Below are 11,952 nucleotides of genomic sequence, written 5' to 3'. Positions count from 1 at the left end.
GTAATCCAATTGCTCTGATGTAAGTGTCACACCCAGGGGCTGGCTATGTTTAGCTAGAGCCACACCCCTTCTCTACTTCCACCTCGAGGAGGTCCCCAAAGCCAACCCAATGACCAGACAACACGAGAACAGGCAAGTATAAAATAATCTTTATTTATTAAATATTTAAAATGTACTGGGGAAATGGGGAAAGGGGGATTAAAACTAAGATTAGGCTCTGCCCTCCAGGTGGGCCACGGCCAAAAATGACAGGGAGCAAGGGGGCAACGGGGGTCTAGGGGGCTGAGACCAAAGAGGAAGACGTGAAAAGCAGGCTCCTGCCTGTCCCCGGTATCCGTGGCGCCCTCCTTTTCTTTCCTGGAGGCAGAGGTAAAACAATGTGAGTGGTTGAAGTTAATCTTCCATCTGCGTACCTGTGTTCCACTCTGCGGGAACTTCACCGCTCGGGCTCGTACAATTCTTGGTCGTTTGTTCACTCTCCTTTTCTCCTTCTCCACAGGCGGCGGCTGGGACACAAATACACAGTTACTCTGATTTGGATGACTCTCACCTCTTTGCTGTTTACAGCTCTCGGTAAGTACAGGTTTCACACAGTTCGTTCTCTTGGTGCTCACTCTCGTTCTCCGTCTCTGTCAATACGGCTTGTAAAGGTTAGTATATAACTGGGCGAGGTGGCGGACTTACGACGATGGACGTCTATGTTGTGTCAGATGGGCAGCAGTTCCTATATGGCGCCGGGGGCGAACCCTCTCGGCGAGCTCGGTGGTCTGCAGAGGGGCGAAACGTCACACCATCTCACCGGGTCGAGCGCTGCCCTCTCCTCGCTACCCGTTGGGCGATCGAACACTGGACAGGAGCGCCCCTTTGTAGAGACCTCGGGACGGGGGAACTCCTACGCCTCTCTCTCTGCAACAGTAAATACTCCACAGATAAAATGTCAACAATGGTGACCCCTGCTCGTACTCACACAACTGCCAATTTTCCTGTCCTTCACCGCCACTCTCCAATCCGCCCAATGCTCAGACGGGAAATCGTTCCAGGGCACCACACCGTTGCTTTGAACCTGAAGCACACTCACAGCATATAATAGATAGGTCTCTCTAGGACCGTTTGCCTCTTCGTCTTCCCTCGACGAAATGGGTAAAGGCGGGGGTACGTCTGACAAGACACACAGCAATTGCACAGCAATTCACGGCACCACTTCAACGTGAAAGTTTCTAAAGCACAAAGACTCACCCACCACACTCAGGTGTACACAAAAGACGCCCATCTTCCTCCACTTCGCTTTTGTCGAATTTGGCGATGGGAAATATGGCCTAGTTGTTCGTTTCGTTGCTGTGGTTGCTTCAGTGAAGGTTCCTTCGGCTCACCCACCACGCTATCTCAGGGGTAGGGCCGCCCTCCCTCTCCTGGAGGTATCCAGTAAAATCACAAGTCAGTATTCAATTCGTTTCAATAAAATGTTTTGTTACTCACAACTGTCGCAATTTTCTTCGTCCCACAATTCTCCGCTTAGTTCACGTTGCAGACAAACAATACGTTTCCTTCTCCTTTGTTCCTCTCAATGTATGTCGTACTCCGCTCGTTTTTCAACCTATAAGGTTCACTATATCTTCATCACCATCAACTTCAGTCTACGAAGGAGAGAGGGTATAAACAGCCACCAATGGTGTACCGGACGAGCACAACTCAGCACTTCAACACACACTAACACACCAACTTGGCGCAGTGCTCCTTTAACTCACAGCCCCGTCCTTTTCGCCTCTCCTGGCTGCCGCACTCTTTCCTCTCGCTGTAAGCGCTCCGTGGATCAACGGCGCCCTCCGGCTCTTCCAAGGACGGGGCGTGTGCTTTGGGTCTGCCCTAGGCAATAAAAGGAGCTCGTGCCCGAAACAACTCTCCCCTTGTGTGCTGCTACATCTCCATTTATGTGGCCCGTCCTCATTTCCTCCTCCAATCAGAGCTGCTACATTAATTTGCTGCACCTGTGGCTCGTTTCTTCATGATTTGTGTTGCCAGGGAGACTAGGAAGTGAAAGGTGCTTTTAAAAATTCTGTCCGGGCGGAACCTCTCCTCTCCATTTTTGGTTCCGCCCTAAGTCACCCTGTGACATCAGCATAACTTTTACTTAAACATGCAATAATAACAGTTATTAGTTGAAAATAACTTTTATTGCTGGGATTATGGAATGTGAGGAGGATTGATTACCATTCTGCTTGAGCCTGAAAGAGGACAGTTTAAAAAAAACACAACAATTTAATACAACCAAAGTTCACAACAACTCACAAACAAGTAACCTTACATGTAAAAACTAACATAGGCCTATAACCCACAGACAGTTCCCCTTATTAAAATGTGCACATTATGTACAAGATGACCTTGAATAATAAGATAAGCAACGGAGTATGCCAGCAAATACGTTCCCTATCATAACAGACTATGATAAACTGTGTAAAAAAAATTCAGACAAGGAGACACTCTTGTCTGTAACGTGTCTGATCTGGGTACTACACATGGTAACCATGGAAACGGCACAGCTATGAATACCGACCAGTGTTAAGTGCGAGTGTTAAATAAAATAACAGTGTGGGGATATCCCCAAATGTCGACACACGAGGTAATCTTGTCTTTGATAAGCACAGACTGTTTTTATTGGTAGCTAAATTAGCATTAGTGCTAACTTTACAGCCTAGCTTAAAATAATAAAATGACACATACTTGTTCTGCCTAAACTTATAAAAATCAGTTATAAAGCTCAGGAAACTCACAAACCACCGGGATCAGTCTGTCATCATGCTAGTCAGTACGTTACTCGACAAAAGTTACCTTACTAGGCTTGTTCAACTTCATACGGCGCCGTAAGAACCGACAGCCGGATGACGTCAAAATATCGCGAGAATTATTCAAGAAATCTCACGATACTTTGACGTCGATTCTTGCGGCGCCGCATAACACTAAAGTTATTCCTGAATTTTAACGTGTCAGAAGTCTTTAAAAGTTACCAATTTTCAACACCGAGGAAGTTGTGGATTGAAAAATTAATAAAGTATTGACCAAGTTTCAGCAAAATATAACGTTAGCCACGTTATGTCTATAATATAGTTACCCAGCATAAGGTTTTCACGACGCGTCAACAGAGCGGAAGACGCCATATTGGAGGCACTCCGCATCACAACAGAGCACAGACACTGATGTATATGCCGAACGTCGTCAAGGAAAATGGTTAATTATTGCCGTGTTTGAGATGGTACCAACAGGACATATTGAGAAAAACATTTGGATTATTATCGACTTCCAAAAGTTATTAAAAACCAGGAAAGGAATGCAAGAAATTATCAGAGGAGGCGGTTGTGGTTGGTAAAGCTCAGGAAAAAGAGTAGCATTGTATTAGAAATATGATTGAAGTACATAAAGTATAAAACAATTATGCTTCTACTTGTTGTGCTTTATTTAAAGAGTATTTAATATAAACTTTAGTGTATGCACAAAATGTACTTAAACACAAATAAAATTTGCGCTGCAATGCCTTAATTCCAGTGTGCTTAATTGCTCATAACAATTTTCTATTGTAATGATAATATTTTTAATAGTAAATGGTAAAAACAATTATTGCTTTTATTTTTTACTGTGCTTATTTTACTGTAAAGCACTTTGGTAGGACACTGGCTATTTTAAATTTGCTATATAAATAAAGCTGACATTGACATATGGGCTCGGCATGAAAACCAGGTAGTTGACTAACTTATATTGGGATATGCAACTGAAGGAAGAATCGCCGGGTCGTCACGGATCCTAGAAGAGGGAGCTCGTAGTGATCTGCACTGCCTATAAATTGTAAATTTCTCGAAATATCGTGCCTTTTCTTGTGGTCCAAGTCCTTCCCTATATGCCTTTGCATCTTGGACGCGTTTTCTGTTGTTTAGACATGTCTACATTCACTTAAAGTATCCAAAGCGCATAATATTCCATTGTACTCGGTTCAGTTCTTTACACCGAGTGCCTCCACAATGGCCGCACATCCGGGTTACCGCCCAGAACGTGACGTCGGTGAATACCCTCTATGGCCCTGTCCCAAATGGCGCACTTCATGTGGACTTTCGGTCTCGTGGCCTTAAATTGCGCGTGCTCGCTTAGTCCACGAGTCCGTAGGGTGTCCCATCTGTCATTTTTACGCTTTGAAGTGTGCTCATCAGCGCCTCCTTTGCCCCCTTGATGCGGTCTTCAGCGAAGCCCGCACTGCAGCAGGCTTCGCGCACTTTACCAACCCAGAAGCCCTTGCGAAAGAGCAATCAGACCAATCAGACGACGGAAGGGAGGAGCTCACCCTGACGGGCAACTTCTCTACCTATTTCCGGTGTGACGCTCGAGTCTGTCCCAAAATACAACTCCGTTGCACCCACGTGGACTCGCATTAAGGGTCCCTAAAGTCTGGACTACGTGATATCACCAAAGTGTGGACTCTGAGGAGGACCACAAGTCCGGAGTGTGCCATTTGGGACAGGACCTATATCAAGCACAAAACATTGGCGCTCATGGGCGCGGGAAGTGGGGGTGCTGCAGGTGCTGCAGCACCCCCTGGTGGCAAGGATTTAAAACTGCAATGACCATAAAATGATAGCTTATAAATGTCTCTGATTGTTGTTTGTTACTGTTCCAATACATTTTGTATGTAATCATGTTTGGGCTGTGTGATGAAGAGAGAATGATTAATTTAGTAATATTAAAATGATTTAATTTATTTCAGTGTGTATTAGCCAATCAGATTTGTTTTGACAACGTGAATGCGATTTAAGAATAAGCTGCGTATACGTATAAGCATAACACACAAGCACGCACACTCACAGCCACATAGAACAAATTACTAGGCTATCTGTAGCCTATCAATCAGCTTCGCAATGTCTCAGAAGATTTTTTTTCAAAAACACAGCCCAAAAGTCCCAAGGACTAGCGTTATTTGTCCAAATGACTCACATATCAGAAAAAGGTAATCTTTTCAAAAACTATTTAAAAATATAGCCAAATTGTGTTTAACGCACATGTAAATGTAAAAGAACATTTAAAGTAAGCATTTAAAGTAAAAAAGATTTATGTAAATTATTAAAACGACATGAAAGGAACTAAATTGTAAAGCCTCAATGTACAATAAGGAACATTCGCATTTAAAAGTGGTGGGTATTTAAAAAATTAATATAAATTATTCCCATGCATCGATTTTAATGTTAAACATCTATAAATCCAAATTAATACATATGGAATATATTCCAACAATTTAGGATATGATGTAGAATATTTTATTTTTACACCGCCGTGCAGGAGGCATGGCAAACTGAAACAAAACTTAAGACAAAATATTACATTTACGTTTAAAAAATAGAATTAAATGAAACCCGTGAATTGAAAGGTCCACTAAATCGCCTTAACTCGAGTGATGTCAATAAAGTTTCTATGTTAAAATGTATACATATTACAAACTTAAGCAAAGGAAAACAAAGAAGGCGTAGGCTACTGGCACGAGTGAGAATGTATAACTGGTTCGCTGGAAACTCCATGTTGCACTTAAGCTACATCATACAGAATAGCAGACCCGGTGCGTGATGGGTGCCAGAGGAGACTCCTCACATGACTCGTGTTGCATTTTGTAACTTTTACAAATCATTTTGTAGTTTGTGTAACTTTTTGGACACATTGTTACTTTGGCCTAAATATAGTCTAATAGGGATGTGCCCGAAGCCGAATACGTTATTCGGAAGGGCACGGATAATAGCTTCAAAACGAATAACGAATTCATTCGAATAACAGAGAAAATATTCGGTCAGACATAATCACGTGTTTACTGGAACAGCTCTAAATTATTCACCTTATTCCGCCACGCCCCTTTTTAATTCTTCGCTCTTCCGCATTTTGTCAACCGACTTCCGCTGCTAATATGGCACAGTGCATTCGGTGGTTAGTTTGGGGGTTAGAAGATTGTTTGTAGTTCACTATAACTTTAGCCAAATGACAAATATCGCTACTGCTGTTAATGTTTTAAATTAGGAGCACGGAGAAAACTTCATAAGACGCTCGGATAGTCCCATCAATCGTCTCGTGGTTAGACGATATGAAGCGGCCGCGGCAAGTAACCTATGGGACATATTACCTCGTCCTGTCAGGAGTTGATGGATCAGCATTGGAAATTATTAAAGTACTTATGCCTACCAATATTTACACAGTGATTTCATCTTTTTTAAAGCAAATGTGCACCTTAGCCAGTCCAATAACTATTTCGTTTTTATGTGGTACCATGATAGAATTCATTTGCAAACTTGCCAACACTTATTCCTTCAAATCAGGAGACTAAATCCTTTTAAGTGGAATCTACAAAGCTCACATATGGTTTAAGAAATTCCTTACAGATAATATCTGATCACACTGTAAAGGTTTATATAACTGCATGGCAGGTTACATCTGATAACATAGTAAATGTTTAATATAACTGCACAACATCTGATCATATTGTAAAGGTTTAATATAATTGCACAACATCTGATCACATTGTAAAGGTTTAATATAAATGCACAACATCTGATCACACTGTGAATGTTTAATATAACTGCACAACATCTGATCACATTGTAAAGGTTTAATATAAATACACAACATCTGATCACACTGTAAATGTTTAATATCACTGCATGACATCTGATCACATATGAAGGTTTAATGTAACTTTACAACAGGTAAAGCAAGACCACCCTGCAATAAATTAAGACACAGCTTTATCGGAGTCATCAGGAGCTGATCCCAAGTGTTTATCTGGAAGGTGTATGTACTAGTAAAGTGCTTGGCGACTGTGTAATGGATGCAATATCAACCCTCTGTAAAGCTGACACAAAGATGGTTGTTTCTCAGCAGAGATATGTACATTTGTGCAAGCTCAACACATTGAAGCAGTTTCTCGGACAGGGTTAACAGGACTAGGATTTAATTATATTAGGACATTTTAGTTTTTACAAACAAACCCTACAAAAAAAACAAGACTGGTGCGCATCTTGTGACAAAACAATGGCACTCTTATATGTTGATGTATGTCAGTAAAAGGTGTTTTTAAATTATTGTAGCTCAAATATGCATTTTAGCCTGGGACCAGCATAAGCCCTGTCAGGGAAACTGCACCATTGTTTTCCCATATCAGATGTAGGTTGCTTCAGGTTGAGTTATGATTTTAAAGTGTAGTTGTGGTCAGAGACGGATGGATCCTCCCATTGTGTTTCTGCATCACAGTTTAGGAACATGTTGATTGTATCATCCATCCTCACAGTTGTCCACTGCATCACTACACATCAATGCATCTGTGAAAACAATATAACCATAAACATTTTTATGTTAGTATTTAAAATAAACTTGCATCATGAGAATTAATATATAAATGGCGCCCATACTTAAACAGAACAGTGTGTAAGAGAGAGATGCATTAAATAGAGACAGTAGCATACACACAACCTTTAACTTCAGTGTTAAATAATACGTTGTTTAATAGGTCATTATCAATATCTGAATGAGAAATGAACTGACATTCTAGCATCTGAAATCTCAGTAACTTGTAGGAATCACGTGGGCTACTGTAAGAATGCAATGTACTATTATATCTCGTTGTACTATCGTAAATATAAAAATATAGGTGGACAATTAAAACCATTCAAATAGTTGCATTTTATAAACTAACGTTACTGATCTTAAGTGTATTTGTAGAACGGACTTCACAAATCTAACTTTAGGCGAACGAGCACAAAGTTAGCTAAGATAGCTTACCTGAAACTGGCCACCTTTTCAACACCCGGCGTGGTTTAAAGTTTCCGGAACATCGTGGTCGAACCATTACTTGGGATAAGGGTGTTCCTCAGTTTGCTTAAAATTGGTAAGAAAGAAACATAAAGGCGCTCGAGTGAGCTTTTTAAGCTTAACGCGTCGCCTTCAGTCACTGCATCAGCTGCTCATCGTCTATGCGGCCGGAAGAACGTTGACAAAATGAGCGAAATGGCGCCGCCCTTGTTGTCGTGAAAAATAAGGTGAATAAACCCCTTAAAGCACGAATAATATGTGTGTGAAGGGAATGAGTGCAATCTATAAAATGAAATTTTCGGCGCAAGCCTTATTTAGAAACGCGAGCTGTTTTGGAATTAGTTTAAAATCTTAAAAACACCGCTAATATGAAAATGAAACATTTTAAAAGCAAAATTTAAACTGAAGATTACTATGACATGAATTGCAATTAACATAAAAATAAAGTAAGCAAATAACAACTGAAACATTTGAATTAAATCTTTCTAATTACATTATTGTTTAAAATCATGTTGCTGGTTTTGAACTAAGTCAAAACTGATTTTTAATAGAGCATACTGTTATTTGAAAATTTAAACGAATATCTGATTATTTATTTATTTAGATGAAGATGATTTTAGATGATGATATAATATTTCTGATAATATGGCATAGTTTTCTCCCCACCCAATGAGGCTAATAAAGTAATTATTAAAAAATATGCTTAATCAACGGCCCGGCCCGGCCAGAGGATAGTAGCAGAAAATAGAATTTTAGAATTAGAATTCTAAAACTATACCCCCCCCCCGCCGCCGCCGCCGCACCCCAGCACCCCCTACCGAAAATATCTTCCCGCGCCTCTGCTGGCGCTGACTTAGGGGCCCGTCACACCAAAAGCGCCTGACACGCTTGCAAACGCAAGGCGCGACGCACTGCCTTTTTTAAAAAAGAGCAGTGCGGCGCGACTTTTCATCTTGCTAAGCAACCACCGAGTCAGCTGTCTTGTCAATCAAATATTGAAGCGTGAGCGCTCTTTTGCTGTTAACTGTCATATTAGCAGAAACTTTAAAAAGAGGACGCTTGCTCTGACCTTGTTTGAGGGTGAGATGTGCACAAACACGCAGGAGAGAGTGAGCGACTGGAGTCCGGTTCTTCAAAGCAACTGTAAACTTTCCTCACCACACCGTCAGGCCCGCCTCTCCCCTCATTTGATTGGACAATGGAAGACGCGAATGACGTCAGGCGCTTCTCCGCTCTCAGCGCTCCTTCAAAAACGCGTGCGCTGCAGGCGGCAAAAAACCGCAAGGCGCTCGGCGCACATAAACAACGCGCAAACGCGCCTTGCCCATAGAATATCATTCAAAAAAGGCGCCTGCAACTGCCATAAACGCTTTTGGTGTGACTGGGCCCTTACAGACACAAAACGGTGTGCACACGGGTAAAATATTTACTTACCAAATGAGTGTGCAAAGCACAAGAATATCGTCTGAAGATAATTACAAGTGCCGTAGAAGCGATGTTTAGGTCCAGCTCCACCTGGTCAGTTGCAGCATGTGGTGAGGTGACATGTAACGACCGTCTGCAAAATTACGATTCCCGCAACGCCAAGACCCGCCCCACGAAGCACCTTGATTGGTTGGGTTTAGGCATTTCAGAGAGGACTGATCTGCGCATGTCCACATGTCATAAACTTACTTTTTCTATATGAATCCAGCTCAAGTAGACTGAGCTGGTAAGATTTTTCAACCTCAAAGTACAAGTAACTCACTAAAAGCAAGTGTTAAAAGCAGGATGATAAAAACTGATTAAGGTCAATTTACTATTTTTAAGTAAGTACCATGTTTGCATTCACAGTGTAATTTTCTTTATATGTGCTAGGCGAACATAATAAGATTTTATGATCGCTTGTTTTTTAAACGCGTCTTTCTCGTGTGTGCACCATTGAGGGCACTTATACGCGCGTGCACTATTGAGGGCACTTAAACGCGAGCGCTGCACACACAGAGACCGAGGGCGAATCCCAAACAGCGCAACAGTTGCTCCACATAAAAATGTTACGTTGTTTTTCATTGCTTTATTCGCCAAATGTATGTTATTGGACTACAGTATGAGACACAGAGTGACTCTCTCTAAAGTTTACACATTAAGAGTTCTGATCTTTGAAGGGCATACTGTGATGATCACGTCTGGACCGGACATTTCAACTGCATGTGCCTCTATGCGTACAGAGTTAAATACATCCACACCGCAGACATTTTGCTTCGGACAAGCATGTGCAGGTCGCAGTTTTTTATTTGCGTCATAACAACATTTCGGCCGTATTGTTTCGGTGATAAAAGTCTTTCGGCCAAAAATCCGAAAACGCTCTTTTTTGCCATTTTAGGAAAATTTTCGTTGGACGAATATTCGGTGCATCGCTAATGTTAGTTAATGGATTTATTAATGTTAATGTTAAAGTGTTACCAAATATTCTATAAAAACTTTACTATGACATTAAAGTGTGAATTACAATGTTTTTTCTTTGAAATGTAATAATTTTTACTAACCTTTTACAATAAAAGAGAAGAGTTGGGAGAGTTCAGAGTTTGGGGCTGCTCTTAGTTGACTGATGATGCGTCACGGTTGCCACGGCAACTCAGGTCTCATCTATAACTTAATGCAGAAACACTTCACATCAATATACAATATAAAAATACAACATAATTAACTATATCACTGGTTTCATTTTCAATAGGATGATGTCTCTCTTTTTAAATGGTTTTAAACATTTTCCTGAAACTTTATAACACAATATTTTGATTATTCAATAGGACTTGAAAGGTGTGTCCCAAATCGCACACCTATGCACTATTCTAGGCTATAGACGCCTTCAAGGTTTGTAAACATTGAATGACTATCGGGTGCACGCGCAGCATGCGTCAAACTGTTCATACCATCCAGGCTTTATAATTTAATCTAACAGGGCTGAAAAATGATTACTTACCTGAAATGAAGTGAGCACTACAAACACAAGCCTCTTTGATATTTGCATTGTCCCAGTCTGCACGTTAATTGCTTGCAGCAGCAGATGTTGTATTTTTTGTTTTTGAGATTCTGCATGAATCGCGAAAACTTAACTGAAGACCTGGTGCGATTTTCACAGCCCGTGACGTAAGTAGGCATTTTTAACTATACCGAGTAATACGCAACTCAATCTGCTGTAATGACTTTTCTGACCCCGACATGTGCAGTGGGAACCGCCTGTGACGTGAGCCGTGAAGGGGTCTATTATCTAGTATAATAGTGTAAGTAGTGATCACACTAAAAATACCCAAAAATAAAGTGTACTTTAAGTATCTGGATGATGCACTCCAAGAGTGCAACGCTGGAAATTATTACAATCAACAGTCGCAGCTTCCCATATGGCAAAAAAATGAATTTCTCTGGCCAAAAATATGTTTTAAATACATGCTAAATACATTTTGTAAAAAGCAAAGCTTAATTTAATATTGCTTTTATTTGAAAAAAAAAAAAAAAAGATTCCTTCCCAAAATATAAAAATATAAATGTTTTATATAAAATTATAAGTATATTATTTTTGCAGTTAAAATATAATTAATTTTAACTTTTTCAAAACTTTTCTCCCATGTGATGTGAATATAAATGCTTTAAAAATAAATTTATTTTTAAATTACATTTCAAAATATACCAAAAATATATATATAATGGTGAAAAATATATTTTTGGAAATATATTCCAAAATATATTTCAGCAAATATATTTTTTGGACATTTTTTGTATATGTTAATATATATATATTTTTTGGGATCGCATGGCGGGGCTGCCAGATGCAGTAAGAGTGATGTTTACATGTGGAGACAGTCTGACACTTACTAAAGTCATGTTGAACAAAATAAATAACAATGCTATTACAAGAACAGTGTACAAATTGATCTACATTGACTTGACTTGCAGTTTATACTACAGTATGAATTTGACGTCATTGCCCTCATCTGGAAAACGCTTACACTTCTGATTAGAACAAAACCATGTGTTTCATTTGGGACGATACTACTCTTCTAAAATGTATACACTTGATGTGTGAGTACATAGTGTGTAGTTTAAGTGTATAGTGTGTAGTATGTCATTTGGGACAGAGCTTATGAATAGTTT

At 40.2% G+C, this 11,952-nt stretch overlaps 1 long non-coding RNA gene across 1 annotated transcript; it reads right to left on the bottom strand.

Moving 5' to 3' along the window:
- Window positions 1-6,490: 6,490 nt before the first annotated feature.
- Window positions 6,491-8,054, bottom strand: LOC141353272 (uncharacterized). The gene is made up of 2 exons (XR_012360291.1): window positions 7,792-8,054; window positions 6,491-7,331 (listed from the first exon to the last, which is right to left on the bottom strand). It is a non-coding gene; the product is annotated as an uncharacterized lncRNA (long non-coding RNA).
- Between the last annotated feature and the right edge of the window lie 3,898 nt (window positions 8,055-11,952).

Source organism: Misgurnus anguillicaudatus, chromosome 21 (genome assembly GCF_027580225.2).
Source record: "Misgurnus anguillicaudatus chromosome 21, ASM2758022v2, whole genome shotgun sequence".
Classification (NCBI taxonomy): Eukaryota; Metazoa; Chordata; class Actinopteri; order Cypriniformes; family Cobitidae; genus Misgurnus; species Misgurnus anguillicaudatus.
The sequence above is the reverse complement of the archived record's forward strand: the minus strand, read 5'-3'. Positions and strand labels throughout refer to the sequence as shown.